Below are 10,515 nucleotides of genomic sequence, written 5' to 3'. Positions count from 1 at the left end.
ATATATTACAATGGGACAGCAAGGTTATCGAGCCGTGCTGGTCTTTGCCATCGTATCCTCCGAATCATGGTATTGATCCGGGCTCATATTCTGTTAATTCCCCGGGGATATAATCATTATATTGCCCGCAAGCGACAAATGCATGGAATATTCAGTTACCAATAAAAAACCTCTTCTTCCAATGAACTTCGGCGAGAGATACTGCCAATAAAGGGTGGTCGGCAAGTCTGTTTCATAGTACATAACATTTTTTCATACTGTTGCTCAATAAAATAATACATTCTAACAAAGCAAAAACAAAACAAAAAACAACAACAACAACCAAGAAATAATTCGTATCATGAACATCATTCTATGCTCAGTGCTACTCCTACATGTACTTTCACTTTTCAAAAGAAATTGCCCTAAAAGAAACAAGTGAAAACAATGACAGTGAAAACTAAAATTTCCAAATGTATCATGAAAATATTTAGCCTGGATACGTTTCTTCTACTTTATATATTTTTCTGAAGCGTGCTAACGCCATGATTTAATATGTTTAACTTTTAACATAATTTAGCAATCGAACAGAGCGAGCAAAACTGAGTTACAGAACATATACAAGATCAAAGTTAACGTTTGATATTTTGCCAGTGTAGACGTTGCGTATGGAATCCCTAAGTATCCTGGAAAAATTCAGAATTCTTAAAATATTGGAATTATCCTTCGGAACTACACAGTTTTATTCAAATCCTGTTAATAGGCAGAAATGGAAGCTCTTGTAATGCACAAAATCCTAAACTATATTATCCTCTAGTGAAGAACTTTGTTTTCATGAATAACTAAAAGTAAGCAATAAAAAACAAAGGCGTACTCTGTATTATAGTGATGAACTGATTGATCGTGCGATTTTTTTAAAAGGAAATTATCACACATTAAATGTATCGATAACCTCACTCTGATAACCGCTGTTCCGCAAGAACGATCGCTTTGATCATCCGTGCTCATTATGAACGCATAATTATCAGAGCTTGATACTATTAATTTGATAGCAGTACCCTCTTGATCGTAAAAATAGGTATTAGCGTTCCAGTTGCCGTATAGGATTTGACATGTAGGGTGGAAACATAATGGGTGGACCATAGCATGGGCGGAAATCCCAGGGGGATGCGTCCCCCCTACCAAAAATAGTAGGGGGGACAAAATATCAAATGTCCCCCTACTATTTTTGGTAGAAAGAAATACATCATTCAAAATCGAAATAAAACATGTATTTTGGACAAGATGACGCTACTTTTGGGGTGAATACCTTTCTTTCTTTTTTTTCCTTTTTTTTGCTTGTCAGATTTATTTTGGTCGGAATGACCTTACTTTTTGGGTAATTCCCTTTTTTTTCATTTTCTTATTTTTCTTTTTGCTTGTCAAATTTTCCAGCCCCTGCCCCCCCCCCCCTTGGGAGAGATTTCCGCCCTTGGACCACTGCACTTATACTGATATTAGGAATCAGTGGCGTCATGAGCAAACAAATTATAAAGGGGCTAGATATGGCGTATTGGGTAAAGGTTATTAAAAGAATTGCTAGCAAGCGAAGCATGTTGTTGCAAGCAACAATTTCGACATTTCTAGTAGAAAAATTGTGCGATAGATTTAGACATAATATTCGGAAAAATAATGATATATTTTTCCTTTCTCTCTTTCCTTTTTTTTAAATTCCTTTTCTCTTTTTTCTTGGTCGTGGAAAATTTGAGGCACTGTAAAAACTGTGGTGTTGAAACTGACACCAGTTGGTGTTAATAGAAGACCACACCCTGAGGTGTTAAAATTACACCCTAGAGATTGGACATAACACCAAAGAGTGTAAATGTAACAACCAAATGTGTTGATATAACACCTATAGGTGTTAGACTATCACTGTAAATTTAACACCGGTGTAAAATAACTGGTGTGGTCCTCTATGTACATCGGTTAACACCAGTTTTTTGCTGTGGGGGGGGGGCAAGAGCCTCACAAGACCCCCCCCCCCCTCCATCTGTACGCCACTGGTAGGAATCTACTGAATGAGACGATTAAACAAAATAAAGAGTGATTAATAAATTTAAAAGGCAATGATAATACTTTAATGATGACGACATTGTAACAATTTACATGCGTTTGTCTTCGAAAAGTGTATACGTGGGAGAGAATATTACTTTTGCGCACTGTTTTTCCAAGCAAATATACTTTATTGGTTTAATGCCAGCATATTCAAATAAATAACCTAAGATACTTTCTGTGTAAGCAGAAAGGTACAAGGTATACAAACATGTGAGGTATAACAAATGTGGGTACAAGAAAGATACCGTAATACAACAAAAGCACAAACATGGTTATATACGATAAACAGTCACAAAAGGATCTTAGTTTGTAGGTTGGCAAGGCCAAGGCCGGGTATGTAGAGTTATTATTTTGAAATAATGGAATAACAATATCATGTATAAAAAGAGAAGATAATTTAGGAATGGATGGTGTGTGGAAATGATATGTATATATGTGGTACCTCACAATTAGCAATTATAGAATTACACTGTATATGCATAAGAGTTGTGATTATCAAACGGATTTCAATGCTAATTGAAAGAAATATTTTGATGTATCATGTTTTTCCATCATTATTTCAGCACCCCGAAGATTTTTGGGGGTGTGTAGCACCCCTGGAAATAAATCTTGTCCCCTGTTAGGGACAAGAATAGCTATTTTGCATTTGGAGGATGACTGTATATATTTAATCAAACCAACATAAATAAAACGTACATTTACATGTCACCAGTGATTTTAGATCTATACGTGTGACCAGCTACTTCAGTATAATTTCTTTATAATTTTTATTTTTTCATTTAATATTTTTTCCAACAGGTGATCTATGGGATGAAGCGAACATTCCGGGGCCTTCATAGAGCCTACGTTTACTGATATGATTATATCACCAGACACAAATATGTCAGCAACTGTTACGACACCTATGGTAAGTTTAAAGACTGAAATTGGTATTAGCGTTGGGGCCCAGTGGATTAGTCTTTGGACTTTGAAATAGAGGGTCGTGGGTTCAAATCCAAGCCACGGCGTAGCTTCCTTCAGCAAGAAGTTTATCCACATTGTGCTACACTCGACCCTAGTGAGGTAAATACTTAATGGATACCTGGTTGGAACTCCTTGAAATGCGTGGGCGCCAAGCTTAGGCCGGGGTAACAATATCTAATAAGTCCTTTGGAAGCGCATAAAGACGTTATAGTCGTAATGTGATATGCGCTATACAAGAGCTGTTGATCATTATTATTATTATCATCATCATCATCATTTTTATTACGTTTATTTGATAATAATTCTGATAATGTCTACACTAACTTATACTATACAGCGCCTAGCATATGCCTTATCAGAAGAGAGTTAGCACTGTACAACAATGCAGCAGAATTTAATGTTTGTTATATATCTGTTGTTTTAGTGTATGCCATTTTGATTTATGTATTCATTCTTTGTAAATATAGTACATATTGATTTTTATCTCAGGGCCCTCAAGGATAGTAGTTTGTTAATTAATGCGGCCACCCTGATGAAATAAAACTGAAAATAAAAATAAATTATATAGTTTATTACCATGAATCTATACGCTTACATATTACCAGCAAAAAGCATTTTGCATACATATTTTGATTGGAAAACACAACATGCAATTAAATATCAAAAGCGCGCACTCCTTCAAAGTTGAATTGGTTATTTGCATTTTATGACACGACGTCAGATGGAAAAAAAAAGTATAAGCATACTGACAAATATTATAATAATAGTCTCTCCATAGTAAGAAATTAAACAAAGACATAATTTCCCGAATGCTAAAAAGATACATCGGTTTCCCAGAATACACACTAGACATGAACACCGTTTTCGGAGGTGATAAAATCAACTCCAATTAATACAAAAATCACCATGGAAACTCGTCAATTCAGTGCATTACAGTATGCTCATTCGACCCACAGATCGTTGCGAAATAATTTTATAGATGAGAGAGTGAGTAGGCGGTACGGATACGAATCGGGATATATGCCATTAACATGAACCAATAAAAGTTTACCCGGGCTAATGATATGAATAATATGGCAGTGCATATATGCCCCCAATATGGTAGATTGAAGCAATCTGATGGATAATGTATATTTTTGGACAATTTCCCAGTGGAATATCGTTTTCTACAAATGCGATTTCCAAGTGGCAATGTAATAAACCATTTTAATTGCCATTTCACCCCATTTAAGGAGTGAGCAGGTAACAACAATAACAATAATGGATCAAACAATATAAATTAATCTTGAATACATATATACATAAATATAATATATTCGCAATATTTTTACACAATGAGTTTACATGTAATGCCATTCTTCTCATTCTTCCTCTCTTTCCCGCTCTCTCCATTTTCGAACTTCTTTCCTCTTTATTTCCCTTTCCTCTCTCACTTTCTTTATGTTTTCTTTATCTTTTCTTGGATATCAGTCTCTATATTCATTGTCAAAATATCTATCCGAATGATTCATATGTTTATTGTGTACATTTGTATATAATTTATAAGTTGTTTCTTTTTTTATTTTTATTATTTTTTTTTTTTTCTTTTCTTTTTGACGAAATACTATTTTGTTTTTGTTTATTTGCTTATATTCCTTGCATTGTATATTTGTCTTGTATCATTTTGTACTTCTTGTTATGAACAAAATATTGGCAATTGCCAGTGAAGTTCTAATAAATTCAATTCAATTCAATTTATGAATAATTGAACGAAGAAAATTGTAAATAAATGATAATACTAACGTCATATTTACCAAGGTTAGCCATGCACGTCAGTTCCGAAAACTAGTCTCCCAGCTGGCTTTCACGGGGCTGCCGTTGCGTTCAAGCTTTCGAGGAATTTCTTCCTACCGGGTACCCATTTACTACACTTAGGTGGCGAATGGCAAATGAAGATAAACTCGAAACCAGGACCTCGTGTTTCATATTCCACAGATTTATCCACTCGCCCGCAACGCATCTACATAATAGATAATGAATAATTATAAAAATACGAAGACAAACAAAAACAGTATCAATTAAGAACAAAAATAAAATTAAATGAAAATAAATTTATAACAACAAGCTTATGATGATATTTGGTTAAATTGACTCTTTTATTGATTACTAATAATTTGCAGTTTATGATGCAATGTAGGAAAAAGGGTACACATGCTTTTATAAGTTTGCCATCCATGTATAAAGCAACTATTCATGTGTATTGAGCAAAAGAAATTAGGGAACCAGGCCTAATGTAGCGCATTTAAAGGCGCTATACTAAATATAAGGGACTAACCATTATTTTATAAATCAGGTTATTAATACATTAAATTAATGGTTATTAAATTGTTGATCTCTATTAGATATATGATGCTCGTGCCCTGCAGGGATGAACACAGTGTCACACAATGTGATCACAGTGTGTTCACATAGTTGACTATCTATGTGAAAAAATATTATTGACATCAGGTTAACATGATCAAATTCAACAGTGAAGATATTTCCACACTGTGGACACTAGACAGTGTGACTGTTTACATCGTGTTCACATGGTCGGCTATGTGAATATGTGATTTACACAGTTGGATTGCTCTAATTCAACAGTGTGAAAGTATTTTCAGACTGGGGACACCTGGGGCCCGTCTTACAAAGAGTTGCGATTGATGGGATCAATCGTAACTATCGAAAGCCAGCCAATGTCAACATATTAAATGCATGATTGTTCAAAAAAAATTCTAGATATGAATGTTTATTCATAATAAATTCATTGATTTCTTGACAATTTTGTGTGATCTCCTTTGTTTACAAAGGACATTTTTGCAAATTTTCTGTAGAAAAAATTATGACACTGATGGATTTCCATAGAGTTACGATTAATTGGATCAATTGTAACTCTTTGTAAGACAGGGCCCTGGACAGCGTTCCTGTAGGCCTGCACAGTGTGTTCACAGGTGATTTACACTGTTGAAATGATCAAATATAACAGCGTTAGGGGATTTCACTTTGTGTTCAACACTGTGAACACACTGTGGGACACACTACGGCGGCACTGTGTTATTTCTAGTACAGTATTATACAGATACAGTGGTGCTAAAAAGTTAGTGAACCCAACCAGAAAATGCACTCATTCATGCCGGTTGTTGGATGGAGACAACATCACCATAATATTCGGCGGGCCCAGAGAATCAAACTTTGTTGAATGTCAATAACCTATCACCTGACCTCACAATTAAACATCTAAAACTTGGCAGAACTTTAAATATGATAATTTTCTGGTGGGGTTCACCAGCTAGTTGACCCCACTGTAATACTTATTTTTTCTAATTGTTTACTTGTGTATAATGGTTTTTATTTCATACAGACGGTTACTCCAATGACAACGGATTCCCTTCCACCTGAAGTAACTGCAGCTCTCATCATCTCCATCATCCTCATCTTCTCAACGCTTATTATGCTAATTTATGCAAATAGGTGAGAAAATATGCTATTGTATTAAATCACGTGTGACAATGTGCCAATGATGAATATTATACATGGGTTAGAAATTTCGACACATGCTGAATTAAAAAAAAAACGGAAGAAAAAAAGTAATCAAAAGAAAACAGTGAGCGAAAATGAAATGTCGCTTTATATTCCAGTGCCACACAGCAAAAACTGTGGTGTTAACCGGTGTACCTAGAGGACCACACCAGTTATTTTACACCGGTGTTAAATTTACAGTGTTAGTTTAGCACCTATGGGTGTCATTACAACATCTTTGGTTGTTACATTTACACTCTTTGGTGTTATGTTCAATCTCAAGGGTTTAATTTTAACACCTCTGGGTGTGGTCCTCTATTAACACCAAAAGGTGTCAGTTTTAACACCACAGTTTTACAGTGCCATTGTATACTGTCAATTGGTGTGAAGGAAAAGGAACACTTATTTTTCTCGAATCCCATACCCTCATCACTTCATGATTTTTGTAAGATATTACTACAAAAGGAGACAGAAATCTCATGAATTTTATTTTGATATGTTCGTAATGACCATCCAGGGAATGATTAGCGGTTCCTGAGGTTTTCCATTCGTTAATATCGGCTGTCAGGATTGTAAACCGCGATGTGAAATGGATATGTAAAATACCAAAGTTCACAGGAGTTGTTCTTGTCCGTCAGACTGTTCCATGTTGTAGGCAACGTTTTCTTTTTTTCCCCTTTTTAGTTACAGTATAATTATGAAAAGGATTAAACATGTACGTTAGATATCTTCTTTGGCAGCGGATTGTAAAAGAAATGTGAGAGGGTGAGTGTGCGTGTGTGTGTGGTAGACGGGCTGTGTTTGTGTATAACAGATTGTGCTTAAAGTTATGTGTGGGGATATGGCTGTGGGTGTGGGTTTTTGTGGCTGTGGGTGTTTGTGAAGATCTGTGCGAATATGAGTATGTATGTTTGGGTGTGCGTGAGTGAGTGGGCGAGGGCGGGTGTGTGCGTGTGTTTGAGGGTGTGTATGTGTATGGGTAACATGGCAATAGAAACATCGCAATCCCTCTTTTCCCAGGATATTATCAGCTATAATAATCATTTATTACCCACAAATGTACTGGCAAATTGTTAGTTTAAGTGATCGAAAATAATTTCGACTTTTTACCAAGTCTCATTGTAAAAAATTATATTCATGTCTATTTTATTCATCTCACACATTATTGGCAATTTCCCAAATTGAATTTAATTATAACTTATAATCTCCGAAAAAAAATTCAAGTGAATAACAGCTTTTTAAGAAAAATTGGAATCCTCCTATCTTTCTCGCCCCTATCCTCCCGTTCTCTTCTTTCTCTCCTTTATTGTCGTCAACAAAGTCAGTACATTTTTAATGTGTTTACCGTGACTTTATAAATAACACATAAAACGGTTGAACAATTCCTTTACTTTTATCTTCGACGTATGCTAACTCACAAACCCACACGTTTAACACCCAATTTGTGTTTCCTGAAAAAAAAACATCCCTAATCAGATCAGCTGGGACCTTTTCACACGTGAATCTTGAATCATCATTGTAATGATGATTGTTGTTGTAATCGTGACTGTGATTAGCGTTTGTGATTCTAATCATGTTCTAGTTTGGTTTCACACGTGCTAAATATTCATCATTAGCCTTAATTTTCACGGAAATCATCATTCAAATTACGATTTTTTTTTACCGTGTGAAAGGGCGGTTTGTAACATTTGAACACTAATGAATGAATATTCTGAATTTCCCCCTAGGAGGTTTGAATCTGATCGAGCCATCACCGTATGCTGCTTCCTACTGACAATGAGTGCTCAGCACATAACTCTTGTTAGCGGTCTCTATTCAACATCAAACCAAGTGAGACAGTGCTCTTTTTTTCAAACGTTCTTTCCTTACGAGGCCTCCATCAATTTCAAGCTCTAAGCTTAAGATGGAGGTCTCCCACATTTCGAAGTGTATTTTGTCGATATGTTCAATTCAATTCAATTCAAATAAACATTTATTTTCTTCCATTTCATTACATTTTCGTAAACATTAATTCAAACAACAATCAATATTATGAAGAATATGAATATGTACGTGTTGGGTTTAAAGAAGAAGGTGTATACCCTAAACGCTGAGGCTTGTCATGCTTATGGCGGGATACGGCTATAGACAAAAAATACAATACAATAAACAATATGCATATATATATATATATATATATATATATATATATATATATATATATATATATATATATCTGCGATATGTTGTAATAACTTAAATAAAAAAAAATATATCAGGTATAATTATATTTCGATTGCAATGTTTGATTGTATGTATGCATAATCTGATAAAATATTATTACACTTGTATATACTTTTATTATTAGAATGTGGAAATAAGTGAATCAAATCAAATTAATCGTTCATTCAGACTTTTTAAACTCTCTCACTTTCTGAGCAGTTAAAGCGATTTATACACAAAGTTTCATAGCGAATGCATCAACTTTCTAATTGATACCCAATATCATTATTCAAAATTGTCTGCATGCCAAATAATCTGAAACCATGTGATCTCCCTTTATTCACGTTTGACTTTCTTATAAGGTTTTCTATTTTCTTTTGCTAGATTCTATAGATCTATAACAAGAAACCTCAATTCTATAACATTCGATATAAGTTGATTTGTAGTAAATACTGTTTTCTTGGGATAGACAGCGAAACCATGCTCAATTTTTCACTTTATCGTCCTATATCGAGATCTTGTACATATATACTTTTATAAGTTTTTTTTCTCTGATATTTGTGAGTCACACTCATCTGGTACGATGCAGTGTCTTTGAATAATATCACATGATGTGCATAATGTATAAGAGTTTAAGTAATTTGTTCGAATTATTCTCTACAATTGTTACTTTGTGAACTGCATTGTATGAATAAAGTTTGAGAGAAAAACAATAAAACATCTTTTAAATAAATCTAAACTGAAGCACGTGCTTATTTTGCTAATTTCTCAGCAATTACACAATTTCTTCCGGAATCCATTTGGGCTTTGGCACAATTTATTTTTTTATTTATATATAAAGTCACTTGGACGATTGGATTCCGTACGAGCTCATTTTAATATATCAAACAACTGGCATTTATTTTTGATCATTAAGGCTAAGTTTGCCCTCAAGAAAATTTTTGAAAAATGCCACAATAAATAAAAGATCTTGGTAAATGTTTTAAGAAAATCCTTCAAGGATTAAGAAGCTTTTTAGAATTTAAGTTTTTGATTTGTGACGTCAAATATCAGCTTCTAGTGGCCGAGCGGGGGAAAAAGGGGATGAAATATTTCAGACCCTCCCTTTATTGGCAAAAGCTGGACCGTCCCTGCTCAAATAATTGATGGTAAATTGTGTTAGGTTATAATGTCATTTTAAAAAATGGCCCAATAAAGATCTAAACATTTATTTTGGTCCACTCATTTATTTATTTTTTTATTTTTATTTATTCGTTCATTTATTCTTCATTTATTCATTCATTTATTCATTTATTCTCCACAGGCTGCTTGCATCGCGGTTGCTTTAATGATTCATTTTTTTGAATTATCCGAAGCATTCTGGACTTTAGGGATGATCGTTCAAATCGTCTTAAAGGTAGGTTATCCCGTGATATTTTTGTCTTTAAAAGAGAATAGTAACCTATTATTTTTTTTCTCAATCTTTTGGAGGTAAGATATCCCATGGTATTTGTGAGTTTTTAAAGAGAATAGTAACCTATTGTTATATTTTTTCAATCGTCTTGAAGGCAGGCTATCCCGTTATATTTGTGACTTTTAAAAGTGAATGGTAACCTATTATCATTCTTTATCGTCTTGAAGGTAGGCTATCCCGTGATATTTTTTACTTTTAAAGAGAATGGTACCCTAATTATTTTAGGTATTAAGGACCTGTTAATGAGGGACACACAAAGTTTTAATAGTTAACAGTACTATAACCAT

General features: G+C 34.2%; 1 long non-coding RNA gene across 1 annotated transcript; it reads left to right on the top strand.

Annotated features, from left to right (window-relative positions):
• The first annotated feature begins 2,876 nt into the window (after positions 1 to 2,876).
• Positions 2,877 to 8,398, top strand: LOC135154974 (uncharacterized). The gene is made up of 3 exons (XR_010294343.1): positions 2,877 to 2,980; positions 6,416 to 6,525; positions 8,301 to 8,398. It is a non-coding gene; the product is annotated as an uncharacterized LOC135154974 (long non-coding RNA).
• The last annotated feature ends 2,117 nt before the right edge of the window (positions 8,399 to 10,515 follow it).

Source organism: Lytechinus pictus, chromosome 8 (assembly GCF_037042905.1).
Source record: "Lytechinus pictus isolate F3 Inbred chromosome 8, Lp3.0, whole genome shotgun sequence".
Taxonomy (NCBI): domain Eukaryota; kingdom Metazoa; phylum Echinodermata; class Echinoidea; order Temnopleuroida; family Toxopneustidae; genus Lytechinus; species Lytechinus pictus.
Note: the sequence above shows the minus strand (reverse complement) of the source record. Positions and strands in the feature narration are given on the sequence as shown.